The following is a 25,484-nucleotide window of genomic DNA, read 5'->3' as shown; positions in this document are numbered from 1 at the left end:
CTGGGACAGTTACCCGTATGGTGGGCAGTGCGAGCCTTTTTATAGGGTCTCTATCACGACCCGGGCTCTTCGTGTACTGCTGCACATTCAGGTGTGGGTGCGGGCAAATTACTTAAAGTCCTTTTGCCCTCCGGTTCTGCTGTGCGACCTAGAGTTCAACACAACCTCGGGCTCCCATTCCCCGGTTCCTGCGCTTCGACTCAGAGGGGGCCTGGTCACAGTTCCCCTCTAAGCCCTTCTCCTTTGTTCCTTTCCTCAGATGCTCACTACATTCCAACCCTTCAGGATTATTATCAGTCTTGGAGCTGCAGCTCACATGTGGCTGCACGGCCCCACTCTCTGCTCTCACTCCTCTCCTCCACTTCTGCTATCAACTGGCTAACTCCTCCTCCAGACCAGAATACATTTATCTGGGGGAAGCACCCCTGAATCCGGGTTCAGAGCTCCCCCTTCTGGCCTGGATTCAGAATGTGTTGCATGTAGGTGCGTTATCTGGTAAAGGGAATCCTCCTTGCCTCCAAGCATGACATCACCCTCCCCGAAAGGAAGGCAACATCACTGTAACAACTGGTTACCTGGGGTGTTACATGTGCACTGCCATTCACAAGCAGTGAGAGCTCCCAAAATGTAATTTGAGGGGGAACATCGGTGTACTAAGCCACTGGCCGTGCTACGAGTTCGCCGAAGGCCCTCACATGCATTTTAATTTTGGCAAGCACAATATCATGAAAATGCAGTGTTGGTGCAAGTATATAAGGGACAAGTCCCGCATATCAATATAGAGTTCAATATGCATTTTGGGGGTGACAGATTCTATGTAGGGGGCAGTTATGAGGGTAATTTTGCAGCAAGAGTTTTCATTCACTTTTTTTTTTTTTAACAAATCAACAATATCCTGGAGAAAAAAATCCAGATGGAATCTGCATAGAAATTGATTTTGTGTCATTATGCTCAGGATCAGTTATGAATTTGTTAGTGATTTCTCTGTAGATTACTTCATAGTTTTGAGAAAAATTTGCAAAACAAAAAAAAAACATAAAATAAAAGCCAACACTGCACTCCCCTTACCTGGTGCGTCTGTATGGCTCAGTCTCTTAGGCTACGTTCACAATGGCGTTCCGCCAATGTGCGTCGCTGTTGCGCCGGCGACGCAGCGGCGACGCGCCCCTATGTTTAACATAGGGGACCCGTGCGTTTTTAGGGTGGCGTTTTTCGACACTTGCGTCGTTTCCGACGCTAGCGTCGGACGCAAGAAAATGCAACAAGTTGCATTTTCTGTGCATCCGATTTTGGTCAAAAAACGACGCACGCGTCGCAAAACGCGCGCGTTTGCGCGCGTTTTTTCGTGCGTCGCGCGTTGCGTCGCCGACGCAGGGCGGCGCAACGCTAGTGTGAACGTAGCCTTAGCAGGGAGCCATGGATGCGCCAGATAATGTGAGTGTAATGTGCATAATTATACTGGTTTACTGACAAATCTGCACCCATATTGGCAGGATTTTACACAAGTTCTCTGCTGCAGATCTTCCTGCGCTTTTTAGAAAAATCATGTCAGACAATCCACCCTGTGTAAACATGCCCTTAGATCTCACTCAGACATCCCTGTTGCATCCATTTTTTTCACACTACAACATATACTCCTGTAATCTATGATGCTGCTCACTTGTCTGTTTTCATGAACTGTGCATCCGTGCAAAAAACACACAAATTTGTCAATGTTTTCCCAGCAGCACAGATGAGCAGGGTCAATACAAATCTATAGGTCTTGCGAGGTATAGGAAGAGTTTTATAAATTTATCCATCCGTGAAAAACACTGACTCACATCACTGAGGACACTGGCACCTATTTTGCACGCACATGTTTAACCACAGATGTGTGAATGAGGCCTTAGAGATTGAATCATTGCAATCTGCGTGAATAAGAGATTCACATGTAGGCACGGGTGGCACAGAGGCGGTAACAACTTCATGTTGTGCGAACAAAAAACATGTGCGATTTGTCTGCTATTTGCACAACTATTTCAGGATACGGTTTATTTGACAGTTGCCTGAGATTAGGGATTCGCAGCACCCATTAGACACTAAGTAATGTGCAGACCTGGCACAAGTGAATTGCAAGCTGCATGCAACTTACATTGAAGTCTACCCCAGCAAAGATGCCTGGAACTTGTGATCAGTGGCCAATATACGTATCACATGGAAACACTGTACCATCCTGGTATAATGTAACACACTGATCTCGGACACATGCTGCGTTTTTCAAGGATTAAGGCTATGTGCACATGTTACGGATTGGGGTGCAGAATTTTCTGCACAAAATCCGCATCTCCTGGCAGAAAACGCAGGTGCAGATTTGACACTTTAATGCAGATTTTGTGCGTTTTTGTTGCGGATTTCATGCGTTTTTTACCCCTGCGGATTTCTATAATGGAAGGGTGCAGAAACGCTGCAGATCCGCGAAAAAGAAGTGACATGCTACTTCTTTTGATCTGCAGCGTTTTTCATGCGGAAATTTCCGCACCATAAGCACAGCATTTTTTTTCCTATTGATTTACGTTGTACTGTAAATCACTTTGCGGATCCGCAGCGTTTCTGCAGAAAAAAACGCTGCGGATCTGCACTAAATCCGCATCGTGTGCACATAGCCTAAAAAAACAAAAAAAAAACACTGCACTCTACAAGGTCAACAAAGTGAATGAAATTTCTGAAATCTCATGCACAAGCTGCTTTTTTCCTTGCAGTAGTGTTTTTGTAAAAATATGTAATTCTTTCATTATTTTTGCCGCTTTTTTCACACATTCAAATGGGGAAAAGCAAGTAAAAAATGAGGATCCGTTAATTAGCAGTCAGTTTTTTGCTTACAGGATCGATTTCAGATGAAAGCTAACAGATGGCTAATTAATGGATGCGCAGCCCGTAGCCAATAATGTTAAAAAACGTATCCAGATGAAGTCGACCATTTAAAAACAGACAAGAGTCATCGGCACAACTTCTCTGCCAATGTATTGTTACTGAATCATTACTGGACATGTGAACATAGCCTAAACGACTTGACTGCAATTCATGAACACATTCTAAAATGTAGCTCAAGCAAATATAACACACACTATATTATATATCACATTGGCCTAGATATAAAATGGACTACAATTAACCAAAGCTCTGACTGTACATGCACTTGGGGTTACAGAGGACACTGGTGGAGGTGGGAAAACGGGATTGTCGGGCTACAGAGTCACAGCGAGTTAGGCTGCCGTCACACTAGCAGTATTTGGTCGGTATTTTACCTCAGTATTTCTCAGCCAAAACCAGGAGTGGGTGATAAATGCAGAAGTGGTGCATATGTTTCTATTATACTTTTCCTCTGATTGTTCCACTCCTGGTTTTGGCTTCCAAATACTGAGGTAAAATACTGACCAAATACTGCTAGTGTGACGGCAGCCTAATAAGCAGCTTAGAAAAAATATGGAAAGAAAACAGGAATTTTAAAGATTCGCTCATCACCAATGACAATTCCTGGACAGTTAGTCATGAAGATCTGATCAGTGAAAGCTCTGACAAATGTTCTGTGTGCAGTCAGAGAGGAGCAGAGCCCAGAAGGATGGAATTCAGTGTAACCCCCAGAATCAGTCCCATACAGCAATGTACAGAGTGCTGGGAGTCATGGCAGCACATGGCAGTCACTCACCTCCTCACTGGCTGTGTCCTCCTATACTGCACTTCCTAGCATGGGTAGGATATCCTCTCCCTAGAACTAGTGAGTCTTGTTCTGTGGGGCTGACATTAGACACCAGGGGAGGTGCTGGGAGTCTGACACCCAGCTGATGTTAACCCCTCCCGCACCCCAGGAGAGCCAGCTCTGGGTATTGCACCATCTGTCCTGCTACTCCGTGATTACTACCCCCAACAGGCGGCACTAGAGCTCCCATCCTTTTCTTCTTTCTGAATAGAATATTTGTACATGAAAAAGTAAAACATTGACGTACAGCTCTATAAACACCTCCATATCTGCATACAGTCACCTTTATTTTCTAGAACAAGTTCTAAAGCTATGTGCTATCACTTCAATGACACTCTTAGAAGCACCCTAGACCAAGTAGCTCCCCTCACCCTCAGAACCTCCAAACACAGAGTGAAACAGCCCTGGCTCACATCGCAAACCCGATTTCTCCAGCGATGCTCTAGGTGTGCTGAACGCTTATGGAGGAAAACTCGCACACCAGAAGACTTCATACACTTCAAATTTATGTTAAGGACCTTTAATTCTGCCCTTCACCTCGCCAAACAGACCTACTACACCACCCTGATCTCCTCACTAGCCAACAACCCCAAGAAACTTTTTAACACCTTTCACTCCCTCCTCAGGCCAAAAGCTCAAACCCCTATCACAGACATTTGTACTGATGACCTGGCCTCCCACTTTATAGAGAAAATAGACAATATTCGTCAGGAAATCCGCTCCCAGACACCAAGTGCAATGACTCCCATTCCTCCCTGCATCTCCCCTGGCTCACTCTCCACATTCGATCCCATCACAGAAGAAGAAGTCTCCAGGCTCCTCTCCTCTTCTCGCCCGACTACATGCACCACCGACCCCATTCCCTCACACCTCCTCCAGTCTCTCTCTCCAGCCGTCACAACTGACCTAACTACAATTTTTAATCTCTCCCTTTCCTCTGGTATTTTTCCCTCCTCCTTCAAACACTCTATCATTACTCCATTACTAAAAAAACCCACCCTTGACCCATCCTGCAGAAACAACTACAGACCGATCTCCAATCTCCACTTCATCTCAAAACTCCTGGAGCGCCTAGTCTACTCCCGCCTTACCCGTTACCTCTCCACTCATTCCCTCCTAGACCCTTCACAGTCCGGGTTCCGCCCCCTACATTCGACAGAAACTGCACTCATCAAGGTGACCAATGACCTTCTGACAGCAAAACGTAATGGTGACCACTCTCTGCTCATTCTTCTCGATCTGTCTGCAGCTTTCGACACTGTTGACCACCCTCTCTTACTCTCTAGGCTCCAGTCACTAGGCATTAAGGACACTGCTCTCTCCTGGTTCTCCTCCTATCTTTCTGACCGCTCCTTCAGTGTTCTGTTCCCTGGCTCCACTTCATCTCCTCTTCCTCTCGCTGTCGGGGTACCTCAGGGCTCAGTCCTTGGCCCCCTTCTCTTCTCCCTCTACACAGCCCCAATTGGACAGACCATCAGCAGATTTGGCTTTCAGTACCATCTTTACGCTGATGACACACAACTATACACGTCATCCCCTGACCTTACTCCTGCTGTACTACAGAACGCCACTGACTGTCTGTCCGCAGTCTCTGACATCATGTCCGCTCTCTATCTGAAACTCAACCTCTCCAAAACTGAACTTCTTCTGCTCCCGCCTTCTACTAACCTCCCTAAATCTGACATTTCCCTCTCCGTGGGTGGCACCATAATAACACCCCGGCAGCAGGCACGCTGTCTGGGTGTTATGTTTGACTCTGATCTCTCCTTCACCTCCCACATACAATCTCTTGCCCGCTCGTGCCGCTTACACCTAAAGAACATCTCTAGAATCCGCCCTTTTCTCACCATGGAGACAACAAAAACTCTCACTGTAGCCCTAATCCACTCCCGTCTGGACTACTGTAACGCTCTATTAATTGGCCTCCCCCTCACGCGACTTTCCCCTCTCCAGTCTATCCTTAATGCGGCAGCCAGGGTTGTCCATCTGGCTAATCGTTACTCGGACGTGTCCACTCTTCGCCAGTCGTTACACTGGCTGCCCATTCATTACAGGATACAATTCAAAGTACTTGTTCTCACCCACAAAGCTCTCCACAGTGCGGCACCCCCTTACATCTCCTCCCTCATTTCTGTCTATCGGCCTAGCCGACCACTGCGCTCTGCAAACGACTTTTGACTAACCTCTGCACTAATCCGTACCTCCCACTCCCGACTACAAGACTTCTCCCGTGCTGCACCAATCCTCTGGAATGCTCTACCCCAAGATATTAGGACCATCCACAACTTGCATAGTTTTAGGCGCTCCCTCAAAACTCATTTGTTCAGAGCGGCCTATCACGTTCCCTAATCAAACTCATTTTATGCTTGTGTGTGTGTGTAGCCCATTCAGTATCTCCATCTACCCCCCACTCCATGAAGATGGCTAGACCATCATTGTAAATACATCATTGTAAATACACACCTGTACTTTGTATCTCCCCCACCTCATTGTAGATTGTAAGCTCTCACGAGCAGGGTTATCTTATTTTGTCTTATTTTGCTTTATTACTGTATTGTTAACATTGTTACCTATGACTGTTGTGTTTGAAACTGTTAAACTGTAAAGCGCTGCGGAATATGTTGGCGCTATATAAATAAAGATTATTATTATTATTATTATGTGCGCACGTTGAGTATTTGCTTGCAGATATGTCTACAAGCTTTCGGCATCTTTTGGTAGGAAAAACGCTGTGAAAAAAAGCACGTTTTTGGTGCATTTTTGACACATTTCTGTATGCGTTTTTGTACAGCAATGATTGCTTTTTTGAGCTAAAGATAGATTTTTTTTTTTTTTTTTTTTAAACTTGATGTAATTTCTTGGTCCAACACCACCTTTTTCATGCTGATGCTGACACCTAGGTCTAGGGTTTGTAATGAAAAAGTGTCAGCCCGACACACTCATTACTATTTATATACAAAAAAGGTTGCACTCTATCATGCTAAACATGTCAATGTGAAATATATGAAATATGAATAGCAATACGGCTTTCGAATATCAGAAAAAAATGAATGAGAGGCTTTGCACAACATTTGGCCAAATAATGTCTGCCCATCAACTAACGTCAAGGTGGTCCCATTAGGCCGGCCTCACACTCAGCGTATAAAAATACGGTCTGTAATTTACGGCCGTAATACGCTGAAAAGTCCCCAAAATAGTGGTCCGTATCTCCTCCGTAGGCAGGGTATGTCAGCGTATTTTGCGCATGGCATCCTCCGTATGTAATCTGTATGGCATCCGTACTGCGAGATTTTCTCGCAGGCTTGCAAAACCGACATACGGATATACAAGGGATCCATGTGCTCAAAAAATAATAAAAACATATATACTGTCTATATATATATATATACTAGCTGAAGAGCCCAGCGTTGCCTGGGTATAGTAAATATCTGTGGTTAGTTATAGCACCTCACTTCTCTTATTTCCCCATCACGCCTCTCATTTTCCCAATCACATCTTTAATTTTCCCCCTCACATCTCTCATTTTCTCCCTTACACCTCTCATTTTCTCCCTCACTCCTCTCATTCCCCCCTAACACTTGTCATTTCGACCTCACATCTGTCATTTTCCGATCACTCCACTATTTTCCCTCACTCCTCTCATTTTGCACTCACACCTTTTCATTTTCACCTCACACCTCTCATTTTCACCTCAGTATATACATGTTTGTCATCTCCCTTATATATAGTATACACCTGTATTTCATCTCCTGTATATACCTGTATGTCATCTCCCCTGTATATAGTATATACCTGCTGTGTGTCATCTCCCCTGTATATAGTATATACCTGTATGTCATCTCCTCCTATATATAGTACATACCTGTATGTCATCTTCTATATATAGTATATACCTGTATGTCATCTCCTCCTGTATATAGTATATACCTGTGTGTTATCTCCCCTGTATATAGTATATATCTGTGTGTCATCTCCTCCTGTATATAGTATATACCTGTATGTCATCTTCGATATATAGCATATACCTGTATGTCATCTCCTCCTGTATATAGTATATACCTGTAGGTAATCTGCTCCTGTATATAGTATATACCTGTGTGTCATCTCCTCCTGTATATAGTATATACCTGTATGTCGTCTCCTCCTGTATATAGTATGTACCTGTATGTCATCTCCTCCTCTATATAGTATATACCTGTGTGTCATCTCTCCTGTATATAGTATATATCTGTGTGTCATCTCCCCTGTATATAGTATATACCTGTGTGATCTCCTGTATTAGACCTCATTCACACGTTATTTGCTCAGTATTTTTACCTCAGTATTTGTAAGATAAATTGGCAGCCTGATAAATCCCCAGCCAACAGGAAGCCCTCCCCCTGGCAGTATATATTAGCTCACACATACACATAATAGACAGGTCATGTGACTGACAGCTGCCGTATTTCCTATACGGTACATTTGTTGCTCTTGTAGTTTGTCTGCTTATTAATCAGATTTTTATTTTTGAAGGATAATACCAGACTTGTGTGTGTTTTAGGGCGAGTTTCGTTTGTCAAGTTGTGTGTGTTGAGTTGTGTGTGGCGACATGCATGTAGCGACTTTTGTGAGATGAGTTTTGTGTGGCAACATGCGTGTAGCAACTTTTTGTGTGTTGAGTTGCATGTGACAGGTTAGTGTAGCAAGTTGTGTGCAGAAAGTTTTGCGCATGGCGAGTTTTGCGCGTGGCGAGTTTTATGTGTGGTGCCTTTTGAGTATGTGCAAATTTTGTGTGAGGCAACTTGTGCATGTGTTGCAAATTTTGTGCATGTGGCAATTTTTCCGCGTGTGCAAGTTTTGCGTGTGGCGAGTTTTCCATGAGGTGAGTTTTGCACTTGTGGCGAGTTTTGCGTGAGCCTAGTTTTTGCATGTGGCGAGTTTTGCGCGTGGCGAGTTTTGAGCGGCGACTTTTGTGTTTCGACTTTTATGTGGCGAGGTTGGTGTATGTGTGGTGAAATGTGTGCTGAGGGTGGTATATGTGTTCAAGCACGTGGTAGTGTGTGGCGCATTTTGTGTGTGTGTTCATATCCCCGTGTGTGGTGAGTATCTCATGTCGGGGCCCCACCTTAGCAACTGTACGGTATATACTCTTTTGCGTCATCGCTCTCATTCTTTAAGTCCTCCTTGTTCACATCTGGCAGCTGTCAATTTGCCTCCAACACTTTTCCTTTCACTTTTCCCCATTATGTAGATAGGGGAAAAATAGTTTGGTGAATTGGAAAGCGCGGAGTTAAAATTTCACCTCACAACATAGCCTATGACGCTCTCAGGGTCCAGACGTGTGACTGTGCAAAATTTTGTGGCTGTAGCTGCGACGCCTCCAACACTTTTCATTTCACTTTTTCCCCATTATGTAGATAGGGGCAAAATTGTTTGGTGAATTGGAAAGCGCGGGGTTAAAATTTCACCTCACAACGTAGCCTATGACGCTCTCAGGGTCCAGACGTGTGACTGTGCAAAATTTTGTTTCTGTAGCTGCGACGCCTCCAACACTTTTCCTTTCACTTTTTTCCCATTATGTAGATAGGGGCAAAATTGTTTTGTGAATTGGAAAGCGCGGGGTTAAAATTTCACCTCACAACGTAGCCTATGACGCTCTAAGGGTCCAGACGTGTGACTGTGCAAAATTTTGCTGCTGTAGCTGCGACGCTTCCAACACTTTTCCTTTCACTTTTTTCCCCATTATGTAGATAGGGGCAAAATTGTTTGGCGAATTGGAACGCGCGGGGTTAAAATTTCGCCTCACAACATAGCCTATGACGCTCTCGGGGTCCAGATGTGTGACTGTGCAAAATTTTGTGGCTGTAGCTGCGACGGTGCAGATGCCAATCCCGGACATACACACACACACACATACACACACACACACATACACACATTCAGCTTTATATACAGTTAGGTCCATATATATTTGGACAGAGACAACATTTTTCTAATTTTGGTTGTAGACATTACCACAATGAATTTTAGACAAAACAATTCAGATACAGTTGAAGTTCAGTCTTTCAGCTTTCATTTGAGGGTATCCACATTAAAATTGGATGAAGGGTTTAGGAGTTTCAGCTCCTTAACATGTGCCACCCTGTTTTTAAAGGGACCAAAAGTAATTGGACAGATTCAATAATTTTAACTAAAATGTTCATTTTTAGTACTTGGTTGAAAACCCTTTGTTGGCAATGACTGCCTGAAGTCTTGAACTCATGGACATCACCAGACGCTGTGTTTCCTCCTTTTTGATGCTCTGCCAGGCCTTCACTGCGGTGGTTTTCAGTTGCTGTTTGTTTGTGGGCCTTTCTGTCTGAAGTTTAGTCTTTAACAAGTGAAATGCATGCTCAATTGGGTTGAGATCAGGTGACTGACTTGGCCATTCAAGAATAGTCCACTTCTTTGCTTTAATAAACTCCTGGGTTGCTTTGGCTTTATGTTTTGGGTCATTGTCCATCTGTAGTATGAAATGACGACCAATCCGTTTTGCTGCATTTGGCTGGATCTGAGCACGCAGTATGGCTCTGAATACCTCAGCATTCATTCGGCTGCTTCTGTCCTGTGTCACATCATCAATAATCACTAGTGACCCAGTGCCACTGGCAGCCATGCATGCCCAAGCCATCACACTGCCAACGCTGTGTTTTACAGATGAAGTGGTATGCTTTGGATCAAGAGCTGTACCACGCCTTCGCCATACTTTTCTCTTTCCATCATTCTGGTAGAGGTTGATCTTGGTTTCATCTGTCCAAAGAATGTTCATCCAGAACTGTGCTGGCATTTTTAGATTTTTTTTAGCAAAGTCCAGTCTAGTCTTTTTATTCTTGATGCTTATGAGTGGCTTGCACCGTGCAGTGAACCCTCTCTATTTACTTTCATGCAGTCTTCTCTTTATGGTAGATTTGGATATTGATACGCCGACCTCCTGGAGAGTGTTGGTCACTTGGTTGGCTGTTGTGAAGGGGTTTCTCTTCACTATGGAGATCATTCTGCGATCATCCACCACTGTTGTCTTCCGTGGGCGCCCAGGTCTTTTTGCATTAATGAGTTCACCAGTGCTTTCTTTCTTTCTCAGGATGTACCAAACTGTAGATTTTGCCACTCCTAATATTGTAGCAATTTCTCGGATGTTTTTTTTTCTGTTTTTGCAGCTTAAAGATGGCTTGTTTCACCTGTATGGAGAGCTCCTTTGACTGCATGTTTACTTCACAGCAAAACCTTCCAAATGCAAGAACCACACCTCAAATCAACTCCAGGCCTTTTATCTGCTTAATTGAGAATGATATAATGAAGGGATTGCCCACACCTGTCCATGAAATAGCCTTGGAGTCAATTGTCCAATTACTTATGGTCCCTTTAAAAACAGGGTGGCACATGTTAAGGAGCTGAAAATCCTAAACCCTTCATCCAATTTTAATGTGGATACCCTCAAATGAAAGCCGAGAGTCTGAACTTCAACTGCATCTGAATTGTTTTGTTTAAAATTCATTGTGGTAATGTCTGTAACCGAAATTAGAAAAATGTTATCTTTGTCCAAATATATATGGACCTAACTGTAGTAGATATATATGTTAGTGAGACACACATATATATATATATATATATATATATATATATATTAATATTTCATCCAGCGCGAGATAGCTTAAAAGCCTGTAATTCAATTGCCGGCTTTTGCTATCTCCTTCCTAAACCCGACATGATATGAGACATGGTTTACATACAGTAAACCATGTCATATCCCCATTTTTTTTCATATTCCACACTACTAATGTTAGTAGTGTGTATGTGCAAAATTTGGCCGTTCTAGCTATTAAAGGGTTAAATGGCGGAAAAAATTGGCGTGGGCTCCCGTGCAATTTTCTCCGCCAGAGTAAAAAAGCCAGTGACTGAGGGCAGATATTAATAGCCTGGAGAGGGTCCATGGTTATTGGCCCCCCCCTGGCTAAAAACATCTGCCCCCAGCCACCCCAGAAAAGGCACATCTGGAAAATGCACCTATTCTGGCACTTGGCCACTCTCTTCCCATTCCCGTGTAGCGGTGGGATATGGGGTAATGAAGGGTTAATGCCACCTTGCTATTGTAAGGTGACATTAAGCCAGATTAATAATGGAGAGGCGTCAATTATGACACCTATCCATTATTAATCCAATTGTGTGAAAGACTTAAAAAAAACCACACACATTATTACAAAGTCTTTTAATGAAATAAACACACCGTTTGTTTTAATATTTTATTGTACGCTCAATCCACTGGCTGAAGACCCTCGCTCTGTGACAAAGAAAAAATAATAAACCAACAATATACATACCTTCCGAGGATCTGTAACGTCCCACGTTGTAAATCCATCTGAAGGGGTTAATTTTTTTTACAGCCAGGAGCTCTGCTATAATGCAGCAATGTTCCTGACTGTAAAACCCCAGCGAATGAATGCAAAATAGGTCAATGACCTATAGTTACCTTCATTCGTGGTGAGGCGCCCTCTGCTGGATGACCTTCGAGCGTGGGAAAAAATCAGAAAAGTTCCCAGGCTCGAGTTCATATGAGGACAACCAGCAGAGGGCGTATCACCGCGAATGAAGGTAACTATAGGTCATTGACCTAGTTTCCATTCATTCGCTGGGGTTTTACAGTCAGGAACACAGCCGCATTATAGCAGAGCTCCTGGCTGTAAAAAAAATTAACCCCTTCAGATTGATTTACAACGTGGGACGTTACAGATCCTCGGAAGGTATGTATATTGTTGGTTTATTATTTTTTCTTTGTCACAGAGCGAGGGTCTTCAGCCAGTGGATTGAGCGTACAATAAAATATTAAAACAAACGGTGTGTTTATTTCATTCAAAGACTTTTTAATAATGTGTGTGTGTGTTTTTTTTAACTCTTTAATACAATTGCATTAATAATGGATAGGTGTCATAATTGACGCCTCTCCATTATTAATCTGGCTTAATGTCACCTTACAATAGCAAGGTGGCATTAACCCTTCATTACCCCATATCCCACCGCTACAGGGGAATGGGAAGAGAGTGGCCAAGTGCCAGAATAGGCGCATCTATCAGATGTGCCTTTTCTGGGGTGGCTGGGGGCAGATGTTTTTAGCCAGGAGGGGGCAATAACCATGGACCCTCTCCAGGCTATTAATATCTGGCTCCCCATTGCCCAGAGACTCCACTACAAAACCCTAACCATGACGTACAAAGCCACCCACAACCTGTCTCCTCCATACATCTGTAAAGGCACGGATGATTGACCTCGTGGAGACCTAAACATCCAACACCGCGGAGACACCATCACGTGTTTCTCAATGCAGTGATCCAGAACACTGCCCCCAAATATGCAAATGCATGTAGAGGAGCTGCGGAGACACCATCACGTGTTTCTCAACGCAGGCAGTGAATAGCCAGGCCTTTCCCCAGGAAGGAGCAACCAAGGGAAGGGCAGCATCCAATAAAGGAAAACATCCAATAACGGAAAACCACCTATGCCAAGCATGGTATCCATCCACAGACAGCTATTTCGGGGTTTTTGCCGCTCATCAGTGTGGAGTAGGAAACTGGCTATCAGGAGCAGTGCCTAGTAGAAAGTCTATAAAGGCACGGATGATTGACCTCGTGGAGACCAAAACATCCAACACCGCGGAGACACCATCACGTGTTTCTCAACGCAGTGATCCAGAACACTGCCCACAAATATGCAAATGCATGTAGAGGAGCTGCGGAGACACCATCATGTGTTTCTCAACGCAGGCAGTGAATAGCCAGGCCTTTCCCCGGGAAGGAACAACCAAGGGAAGGGCAGCATCCAATAGAGGAAAACATCCAATAAAGGAAAACCACCTATGCCAAGCATGGTATCCATCCACAGACAGCTGTTTCGGGGGTTTTGCCCCTCATCAGTGTGGAGTAGGAAACTGGCTATCAGGAGCAGTGCCTTTATAGACTTTCTACTAGGCACTGCTCCTGATAGCCAGTTTTCTACTCCACACTGACGGGGGGCAAAAACCCCGAAACAGCTGTCTGTGGATGGATACCATGCTTGGCATAGGTGGTTTTCCTTTATTGGATGTTTTCCTTTATTGGATGCTGCCCTTCCCTTGGTTGTTCCTTCCCAGGGAAAGGCCTGGCTATTCACTGCCTGCGTTGAGAAACACGTGATGGTGTCTCCGCAGCTCCTCTACATGCATTTGCATATTTGGGGGCAGTGTTCTGGATCACTGCATTGAGAAACACGTGATGGTGTCTCCGCGGTGTTGGATGTTATGGCCTCCACAAGGTCAATCATCCGTGCCTTTATAGACTTTCTACTAGGCACTGCTCCTGATAGTCAGTTTCCTACTCCACACTGATGAGGGGCAAAACCCCCGAAACAGCTGTCTGTGGATGGATACCATGCTTGGCATAGGTGGTTTTCCTTTATTGGATGTTTTCCTTTATTGCATGCTTTCCTTTATTGGATGCTGCCCTTCCCTTGGTTGTTCCTTCCCGGGGAAAGACCTGGCTATTCACTGCCTGTGTTGAGAAACACGTGATGGTGTCTTCGCAGCTCCTCTACATGCATTTGCATATTTGGGGGCAGTGTTCTGGATCACTGCTTTGAGAAACACGTGATGGTGTCTCCACGGTGTTGGATGTTTTGGTCTCCACAAGGTCAATCATCCGTGCCTTTACAGACTTTCTCCTAGGCACTGCTCCTGATAGCCAGTTTCCTACTCCACACTGATGAGGGGCAAAAACCTCGAAACAGCTGTCTGTGGATGGATACCATGCTTGGCATAGGTGGTTTTACTTTATTGGATGTTTTCCTTTATTGGATGCTGCCCTTCCCTTGGTTGCTCCTTCCTGGGGAAAGGCCTGGCTATTCACTGCCTGCGTTGAGAAACACGTGATGGTGTCTCCGCAGCTCCTCTACCTCCACACATCTGTGACCTCGTCTCCCGGTACTTACCTACACGCAACCTCCGATCCTCACAAGATCTCCTTCTCTACTCCCCTCTTATCTCCTCTTCCCACAATCGTATACAAGATTTCTCTCGCGTATCACCCCTACTCTGGAACCCTCTACCACAACACATCAGACTCTCGCCTACCATCGAAACCTTCCAAAAGAACCTGAAGGCCCACCTCTTCCGACAAGCCTACAACCTGCAGTAACAACCGATCGACCAAACTGCTGCATGACCAGCTCTATCCTCACCTACTGTATTCTCACCCATCCCTTGCAGATTGTGAGCCCTCGGGGGCAGGGTTCTCTCTCCTCCTGTACCAGTTATGACTTGTATTGTTTAAAATTATTGTACTTGTTTTTATTATGTATACCCCTCCTCACATGTAAAGCGCCATGGAATAAATGGTGCTATAACAATAATAATAATAATGGCCTGTGTATCCAATGTTAAAAGAAGCATGCCGGAAGGAATGCCGACGTAGGCGGAGCTGAATGGAAGGTGTGGCAGTGGGTGGGGCTTAACAGAGAAAATACGCAGCCCTCTGCAGTTCTGCCCAATGCAAATGTGAAACCAGCCTTAGAGAGTTGTTCCCATTGGATAGGGACCCATCAGACTTAATGGGACCACCTTGACATTGGTTGACAGGCAGATATTATTTGGCCAAATTTTGTGCAAAGCATCTCATTCTTTTTTCCTAATATTCAAAAGCCGTATTGCTATTCATATTTCATATACTGTATAACACATTGACATGCTTTAGCATGATAGAGTGCAACCTTATTTGTATATTGTATATGGAGGTAGCTGCTCCTGGTATGCACCTATTCACACTAGTCTGGATGTGCCAGTCATTTTTTTTTTTTGTTATTACCCTCATGAGTATTATTATTATTATTTATATATATATATATATATATATATATATATATATATATATATATAGCACCATTGATTCCATGGTGCTGTACATGAGAAGGGATTACATCAAAATCTACTAAGCCGATAAGTAAACTGTTATGAAAGGTAATTCAGTACCACAATGGACATAGAGGTCAGAGCACATACAGTGACCTGGCAATAACCCAAAAAACAAGAACGAGCTCTGAGACGTGGGAACTCTGTTGACCGCAATCCCTAATCCTCTCCAACCACACTAAAGGCAGCCGTGGATTGCGCCTAACGCTCCCTATGCAACTCGGCACGGCCTGAGAAACTAGCTAGCCTGAAGATAGAAAATAAGCCTACCTTGCCTCAGAGAAATACCCCAAAGGAAAAGGCAGCCCCCACATATAATGACTGTGAGTTAAGATGAAAAGACAAACGTAGAGATGAAATAGATTTAGCAAAGTGAGGCCCAACTTTCTGAACAGATCGAGGATAGGAAAGGTAACTTTGCGGTCAACACAAAACCCTACAAAAACCACGCAAAGGGGGCAAAAAGACCCTCCGTACCGAACTAACGGCACGGAGGTACACCCTCTGCATCCCAGAGCTTCCAGCAAGCAGTAAAAAACAAATTGACAAGCTGGACAGAAAAAAACAGCAAACAAATAGCAAAGAGGAACTTAGCTATGCAGAGCAGCAGGCCACAGGAACGATCCAGGAGGAAACAGGTCCAATACTAGAACATTGACTGGAGGCCAGGATCAAAGCACTAGGTGGAGTTAAATAGAGCAGCACCTAACGACTTCACCACATCACCTGAGGAAGGAAACTCAGAAGCCGCAGTACCACTTTCCTCCACCAACGGAAGCTCACAGAGAGAACCAGCCGAAGTACCACTTGTGACCACAGGAGGGAGCTCTGCCACAGAATTCACAACAGTACCCCCCCCTTGAGGAGGGGTCACCGAACCCTCACCAGAGCTCCCAGGACGACCAGGATGAGCCATATGAAAGGCACGAACAAGATCGGGAGCATGGACATCAGAGGCAAAGACCCAGGAATTATCTTCCTGAGTATAACCCTTCCACTTAACCAGATACTGGAGTTTCCGCCTTGAAACACGAGAATCCAAAATCTTCTCCACAATATACTCCAACTCCCCCTCCACCAAAACCGGGGCAGGAGGATCAACAGATGGAACCATAGGTGCCACGTATCTCCGCAACAATGACCTATGGAATACGTTATGTATGGAAAAAGAATCTGGAAGGGTCAGACGAAAAGACACAGGATTAAGAACCTCAGAAATCCTATACGGACCAATAAAACGAGGTTTAAACTTAGGAGAGGAAACCTTCATAGGAATATGACGAGAAGATAACCAAACCAAGTCCCCAACCCGAAGTCGGGGACCCACACAGCGTCTGCGATTAGCGAAACGTTGAGCCTTCTCCTGGGACAAAGTCAAATTGTCCACTACATGAGTCCAAATCTGCTGCAACCTGTCCACCACAGTATCCACACCAGGACAGTCCGAAGACTCAACCTGCCCTGAAGAGAAACGAGGATGGAACCCAGAATTGCAGAAAAACGGTGAAACCAAGGTAGCCGAGCTGGCCCGATTATTAAGGGCGAACTCAGCCAAAGGCAAAAAGGACACCCAGTCATCCTGATCCGCAGAAACAAAGCATCTCAGATATGTTTCCAAGGTCTGATTGGTTCGTTCGGTCTGGCCATTAGTCTGAGGATGGAAAGCCAAGGAAAAAGACAAGTCAATGCCCATCCTACCACAAAAGGCTCGCCAAAACCTCGAAACAAACTGGGAACCTCTGTCAGAAACTATATTCTCTGGAATGCCATGTAAACGAACCACATGCTGGAAAAACAATGGCACCAAATCAGAGGAGGAAGGCAATTTAGACAAGGATACCAAATGGACCATCTTAGAGAAGCGATCACAGACCACCCAAATGACTGACATCTTTTGAGAGACGGGAAGATCTGAAATAAAATCCATAGAGATATGTGTCCAAGGCCTCTTCGGGACCGGCAAGGGCAAAAGCAACCCACTGGCACGAGAACAGTAGGGCTTAGCCCGAGCACAAATCCCACAGGACTGCACAAAAGTACGCACATCCCGCGACAGAGATGGCCACCAAAAGGATCTAGCCACTAACTCTCTGGTACCAAAGATTCCAGGATGACCAGCCAACACCGAACAATGAACCTCAGAGACAACTTTATTCGTCCACCTATCAGGGACAAACAGTTTCTCCGCTGAGCAACGATCAGGTTTATTAGCCTGAAATTTTTGCAGCACCCGCCGCAAATCAGGTGGAGATGGCAGACACAATTACTCCTTCTTTGAGGATACCCGCCGGCTCAGATACACCCGGAGAGTCGGGCACAAAACTCCTAGACAGAGCATCCGCCTTCACATTTTTAGAGCCCGGAAGGTATGAATTCACAAAGTCAAAACGGGCAAAAAACAACGACCAACGAGCTTGTCTAGGATTCAACCGCTTGGCGGACTCGAGATAAGTCAAGTTCTTATGATCAGTCAAGACCACCACGCGATGCTTAGCTCCTTCAAGCCAATGACGCCACTCCTCGAATGCTCACTTCATGGCCAGCAACTCTCGATTGCCCACATCATAATTTCGCTCAGCAGGCGAAAACTTCCTGGAAAAGAAGGTGCATGGTTTCATCACCGAGCAATCAGAACTTCTCTGCGACAAAACAGCCCCTGCTCCAATCTCAGAAGCATCAACCTCGACCTGGAACGGAAGCGAAACATCTGGTTGACACAACACAGGGGCAGAAGAAAAACGATGCTTCAACTCTTGAAAAGCTTCCACCGCAGCAGAAGACCAATTGACCAAATCAGCACCTTTCTTGGTCAAATCGGTCAATGGTTTAGCAATACTAGAAAAATTGCAAATGAAGCGACGATAAAAATTAGCAAAGCCCAGGAACTTTTGCAGACTTTTCAGAGATGTCGGCTGAGTCCAATTATGGATGGCTTGGACCTTAACAGGGTCCATCTCGATAGTAGAAGGGGAAAAGATGAACCCCAAAACTGAAACCTTCTGAACACCAAAAAGACACTTTGATCCCTTCACAAACAAAGAATTAGCACGCAGGACCTGAAACACCGTTCTGACCTGCTTCACATGAGACTCCCAATCATCCGAGAAGATCAAAATGTCATCTAAGTACACAATCAGGAATTTATCCAGGTACTCTCGGAAGATGTCATGCATAAAGAACTGAAATAATGATGGAGCATTGGCAAGTCCGAATGGCATTACTAGATACTCAAAATGGCCCTCGGGCGTATTAAATGCAGTTTTCCACTCATCGCCTCGCTTAATACTCACAAGATTATACGCACCACGAAGATCTATCTTGGTGAACCAACTAGCCCCCTTAATCCGAGCAAACAAATCAGATAACAATGGCAAGGGGTACTGAAATTTAACCGTGATCTTATTTAGAAGGCGGTAATCTATACAAGGTCTCAGTGAACCATCCTTTTTGGCTACAAAAAAGAACCCTGCTCCTAATGGCGACGATGACGGGCGAATATGCCCCTTCTCCAAAGACTCCTTCACATAACTCCGCATAGTGGCGTGCTCAGGCACAGATAAATTAAACAGTCGACCTTTTGGGAATTTACTACCAGGAATCAAATCGATAGCACAATCACAATCCCTATGCGGAGGTAGGGTATCGGACTTGGGCTCATCAAATAAATCCCGGTAATCAGACAAGAACTCAGGAACCTCAGAAGGGGTGGATGACGAAATAGTCAGAAATGGGACATCACCATGTACCCCCTGACAACCCCAGCTGGACACAGACATGGATTTCCAATCTAATACTGGATTATGGACTTGTAGCCATGACAACCCCAACACGACCACATCATGCAGATTATGCAACACCAGAAAGCGAATAACCTCCTGATGTGCAGGAGCCATGCACATGGTCAGCTGGGTCCAGTACTGAGGCTTATTCTTGGCCAAAGGAGTAGCATCAATTCCTCTCAATGGAATAGGACACTGCAAGGGCTCCAAGAAAAACCCACAACGCCTAGCATACTCCAAGTCCATCAAATTCAGAGCAGCGCCTGAGTCCACAAATGCCATGACAGAATACGATGACAAAGAGCAGATCAAGGTAACAGACAGAAGAAATTTTGACTGTACCATACCAATGGTGGCAGACCTAGCGAACCGCTTAGTGCGCTTAGGACAATCAGAGATAGCATGAGTGGAATCATCACAGTAGAAACACAGCCCATTCAGACGTCTGTGTTCTTGCCGTTCAACTCTGGTCAAAGTCCTATCGCACTGCATAGGCTCAGGTTTAAGCTCAGGTAATACCGCCAAATGGTGCACAGATTTACGCTCGCGCAAGCGTCGACCGATCTGAATGGCCAAAGACATAGACTCATTCAGACCAGCAGGCATAGGAAATCCCACCATGACATCCTTAAGGGCTTCAGAGAGACCTTTTCTGAAAATAGCTGCGAGCGCACCTTCATTCCACTGAGTGAGTACGGACCACTTTCTAAATTTCTGACAATATACCTATATTTCATCCTGACCCTGACACAGAGCCAGCAAATTTTTCTCTACCTGATCCACTGAATTAGGTTCATCGTACAGCAATCCGAGCGCCAGGAAAAATGCATCGATATTACTTAATGCAGGATCTCCTGACGCAAGAGAAAATGCCCAGTCCTGAGGGTCGCCACGCAAAAAAGAAATAACGATCCTAACTTGTTGAACTGGGTCACCAGAGGAGCGAGGTTTCAAAGCCAGAAATAGTTTACAATTATTTTTGAAACTCAGAAATTTAGTTCTATCTCCAAAAAACAAATCAGGAATAGGAATTCTCGGTTCTAACATAGAATTCTGAACCACAAAGTCTTGAATACTTTGTACTGTTGCCGTGAGTTGATCCACACATGAAGACAGACCTTTAATGTCCATTGCTACACCTGTGTCCTAAACCACCCAAATGTCTAGGGGAAAAAAAAGGCAAAACACAGTGCAAAGAAAAAAAAATGGTCTCAGAACTTCTTTTTTCCCTCTATTGGGAATCATTAGTACTTTTGGCCTCCAGTACTGTTATGAAAGGTAATTCAGTACCACAATGGACATAGAGGTCAGAGCACATACAGTGACCTGGCAATAACCCAAAAAACAAGAACGAGCTCTGAGACGTGGGAACTCTGTTGACCGCAATCCCTAATCCTCTCCAACCACACTAAAGGCAGCCGTGGATTGCGCCTAACGCTCCCTATGCAACTCGGCACGGCCTGAGAAACTAGCTAGCCTGAAGATAGAAAATAAGCCTACCTTGCTTCAGAGAAATACCCCAAAGGAAAAGGCAGCCCCCACATATAATGACTGTGAGTTAAGATGAAAAGACAAACGTAGAGATGAAATAGATTTAGCAAAGTGAGGCCCAACTTTCTGAACAGAGCGAGGATAGGAAAGGTAACTTTGCGGTCAACACAAAACCCTACAAAAACCACGCAAAGGGGGCAAAAAGACCCTCCGTACCGAACTAACGGCACGGAGGTACACCCTCTGCATCCCAGAGCTTCCAGCAAGCAGTAAAAAACAAATTGACAAGCTGGACAGAAAAAAACAGCAAACAAATAGCAAAGAGGAACTTAGCTATGCAGAGCAGCAGGCCACAGGAACGATCCAGGAGGAAACAGGTCCAATACTAGAACATTGACTCGAGGCCAGGATCAAAGCACTAGGTGGAGTTAAATAGAGCAGCACCTAACGACTTCACCACATCACCTGAGGAAGGAAACTCAGAAGCCGCAGTACCACTTTCCTCCACCAACGGAAGCTCACAGAGAGAACCAGCCGAAGTACCACTTGTGACCACAGGAGGGAGCTCTGCCACAGAATTCACAACAGTAAACACACACACATTGTTGCCAGAACGAATGTACATAGGCTGTAACCAGACCAGTTAATTTAAAAGAAAAAATGAAAAAAAATATTGTGTGGGCTCCCGCATAATTTTAATAACCAGTAGGTTGAAAGCCGATGGCAGAAGTTAATATTCTGGGAAGGAGCCAATAGCCATAAAGGTTCCCAGGCTATTAATATATGCTCACAGCTGTTTGCTTAGCCTTTACTGGCTAGTTTACAGGGGGACCCCACAAAATAATTGACATAGGGTTCCCCTATAAAATCTAACCAGCAACGGCTAGGCAGACAGCTGCGGGCTGATATTAATAGCCTAGGAAGGGGTCATGGATATCGGCCCTTTCCAGACTAAAAACATCGGCTTTCAGCCACCCCAGAAAAGGTGCATCTAAAAGATGCTCCAAATCCGGTGCTTAGACTCGCTCTTTCCACTTGCTCTGTAGCAGTGGCAAGCGGGGATCATATTTGTGAGGTTGACGTCACCTTTGTATTGTTAGGTGACATCAAGCTCACATGTTAGTAGCCCCATAGTGATATTGTATAAAAACACAGACACCCATAATAGAGTTCTTTATTTGAAATAATGACACATACTCCATTAATAATCTTAAATAAATCATACTCACCGAGCACCTAATCCACCTAATCCAATGTCTGCTGCAACAAAAATAAAATAATAAACCACAATATTCCTCAACTGTCCGCAGAGAAGATAATCCATAATGTCACACGACGATCCTGATCACTTTGAGAGCAGTCACATCAGACCGCCGGCGATACACTGACAGCGGATAATCGCTCCTGCAGTGTATAGTACTGAGCTGTCGTGAGAGAGGTCACAGGAGTTCCTCAGCTGATCAGCTCCAGTGATCTCCCTTACAGCACCACTACTGCGTGGAAAAGTTCTCATGCAGCGGTGCCATAAGTGAGAGCATGGCAGCTGATGAACTCCGGTGAACTTTCACGGCAGCTAAGTGATACACTAACAGGAGATAATCACTCCCGCAATGTATCACTGGCGGCCAGATAGAGCGGTCATATTTCCCAATGTGAGTATTCTACACGTGAGATCACCGTGGGATACTTGGGATTACGTGGACTACGGCGGACAGGTGATTATATGTTCGTTTATTATTTTACATTATTTCTAGCAGATGTAAATAAAATTGAGAACGTTTGACACCTAATTACAATGCTTCGTGCATTTATTTTGTGTGCATCTGTGTGATTAATTTTGTTTGGGAGTCTGGGTCAATCACATGTCATTGTGTCATAGTGCCGGACATCTGCCGGCCACAGTTTTCCCCAGGTGTTGCTCCTGCTCTGCTGAATATCATGGAGCAGAGAAGACAAACAAGTGTGCGCTCATCATTGAAATAAGGACTTATATTACAGCAGGATTACAAGCAGATTCCTCGCCTCATTTACACAGTGAGTATTTTTGCCAGTATTTTACATCAGTATTTGTCAGCTAAAAAAGACAGACAGGAGCAAACACTGAGAAAAATAATAACTGAATGACTTTCACCTCTTCTGTGTTTTGGCTCCACTGCTGGAGTCTGTTAACAAATACTGATGCAAAATATCGCCATGTAAAAGTGCTGTAAATCCTTACTGACTTCATCATTACATCGATGACAACGCTGCAGTCAGTAACTTAGCTCAGTGACTCTGCTTGAGTTGACATCATAAGCTGCTGAGCTCACTAATTGTCTGCAGCGCTGTCGATGTGAAATCAGTGCTGCAGACAATAACAGATACCATGGGTAGCACCGGAGATTCCGCCCTGGAGAGTGTGTAAAGTACAGGGGAACAGAGATTTCACTTATTGAATACCCTTCATAAAAACCGACCCATTTTGAACCAGGACTAAGAACGTTGTGAGGTTTGAAAGCGTTGGTTGTTATAGAAAGTGTTCACTTCAACCTTTTGCAAAGTTTTTATATATTTTCACTTTTTTAATGGATTAAATTACAAAATTATATTCTGGAAGCTGGATCCTTTACTGTTCTTGGACTTTTTTTTAATACTACAAAAATTAAGGTGTGTTGAATTTTTGAAATCTTGCGAATTACATGTGTTTTATTTGCAGGATTTCCCCATACACTTTAATGAGATGCAGATTATTCGCATATAAAAAATTCTTATGGGTTTTTATTACATTTCAGCAGCAAAAAAATGGATGTAATCTACATGCACACATAACATTATCAATAAAGCATTATCAAAGCTCACAGCAAACGGGAAGTTTACAAAGCAAAGTAATTTTAATTTAAAAATTATATTCAAAAAGAAGCAAGATCGAAACTGAAAAAACTGCAATAAAAACATGTGAAATACACTCAAAAAGCAACGAAGAAACACAAATAACCTAATCTGGCAAGTTGAGCAATGAAATTCTGCAGGAAATCTACAGAGTCAAAATCTCACCAAATACTCATCGTAGAAACATAGCCTTAATTTCACTGATTGTGAGACGGGAGATGAGAGACAAGTCTGCTGCCAATGGGAGAGAATTTGTGGTCTAAATTATGAGATTGTCCAGCTAAGAAAAAAGTGCACCAAAACTCCCAAAACAAAACATTTTGATATTGTATCTTGAAGAATACTAAGGAATATAGTCCGTGATCCTTGTGGTCAGTGTGATTACAGAGAACATGTCTTGCTCTTGCCTCCGGACAGCTGTTATACCTTGCAGTAACTGATAATCCACGGATATGAATAAGCGCTGTATTGTGAGCGGCAGCCAGGACTGTGGTCATGGACCACATAGGTGTCTGCTTTTTCGTGCCCTGACCAACCGCATCACATATATACTGTCCCACTGTCTCACTTGCCTAGTTCTCAGAGGCCTCCCTTAGGCCTGTTCCACACGTCCAGATAATTCCGGTACCAGAAAAATCGGTACCGGAATTATCCGTGTCCGTGTGTCCGTGTGCTTATGTAGCACATCAGTGTGGCACACGTGCGGCAGCCGTGTGCCGCCTGTGTGGCGACTGAGGACCACACGGACCGTGCAGGAGACAGCGCTACAGTTAAGCGCTGTCCCCTGCCTGCGGTGCTGAAGACGGTATTCATCCCTTCTTCCCAGCAGCCTTTGCTGGAAAGAAGGAATGAATAATCTTTTTTTTTTTTTTTCCCTTAAAAATAAAGTTTATGCGCATATTTCTCACTGTAATGAGCGGGACCACGTGACCGCTCACACAGCACAGGCTGCAGCCGCTGAGAGGAGACATCGCTGGAGCTGGGTGTCGGTATTTCCTGCCAAGCGGGGGGTGGGGTGGGGGGGGGGGTTGGCGCACAGGGGATGGGACGCAAAAACTTTATTTTTAAGGGGAAAGAAAAAAAAGACTATTCATTCCTTCTTTCCAGCGAACGCTGCTGGGAAGAAGGGATGAATACCGGCTTCAGCTCCACACGCGGGGGGGACAGCGCTTACAGTAGCGCTGTCTCCTGCACGGCACACGGACTGCACACGGACAGCATCCGTGTGCGGTACGTGTTTTACACGGACCCATTGACTTTAATGGGTCCGTGTGATCCGTGCGCTTCCACGAACACTGACATGTCTCCGTGTTTTCCAAATGGAAACGGGCCGTGAAAACACGCTGACATGTGCAGATTGATTTTAATGTGTCTAGGTGAGTCAGTGTCTCCGGTACGTGAGGAAACTATCACCTCACGTAGCGGAGCCACTGACGTGTGAATCCGGCCTCACATAAAGAGACAGAGCCCAATTCCAACTTAAGGCCGGTTTCACACGTCAGTGGCTCCGGTACGTGAGGTGACCGCTCACACAGGACCTGCTGCAGCCGCTGAGAGGAAACATCGCTGGAGCTGGGTGTCGGTGAGTATTTCCTGCCAAGCGGGGGAGGGGGGGGGGGACGCACAGGGGATTGGAGGCGGGAGGGGACGCAAAGCGCAAAAA

At 44.7% G+C, this 25,484-nt stretch overlaps 1 protein-coding gene across 1 annotated transcript in view; it reads right to left on the bottom strand.

Annotated features, from left to right (window-relative positions):
* Nucleotides 1–3,782, bottom strand: part of MOGAT1 (monoacylglycerol O-acyltransferase 1) — a 128,463-nt gene extending 124,681 nt beyond the window's left edge. Inside the window, exon 1 of the mRNA XM_069727666.1 lies at nt 3,686–3,782. The gene's annotated coding sequence lies outside the window, so the exon portion shown is untranslated. The remainder of the gene's footprint in view (nt 1–3,685) is intronic.
* Nucleotides 3,783–25,484: the final 21,702 nt, after the last annotated feature.

This window comes from Ranitomeya imitator, chromosome 5 (genome assembly GCF_032444005.1).
Source record: "Ranitomeya imitator isolate aRanImi1 chromosome 5, aRanImi1.pri, whole genome shotgun sequence".
Taxonomy (NCBI): Eukaryota; Metazoa; Chordata; class Amphibia; order Anura; family Dendrobatidae; genus Ranitomeya; species Ranitomeya imitator.
This window is presented reverse-complemented; position numbering and strand designations above follow the sequence as displayed.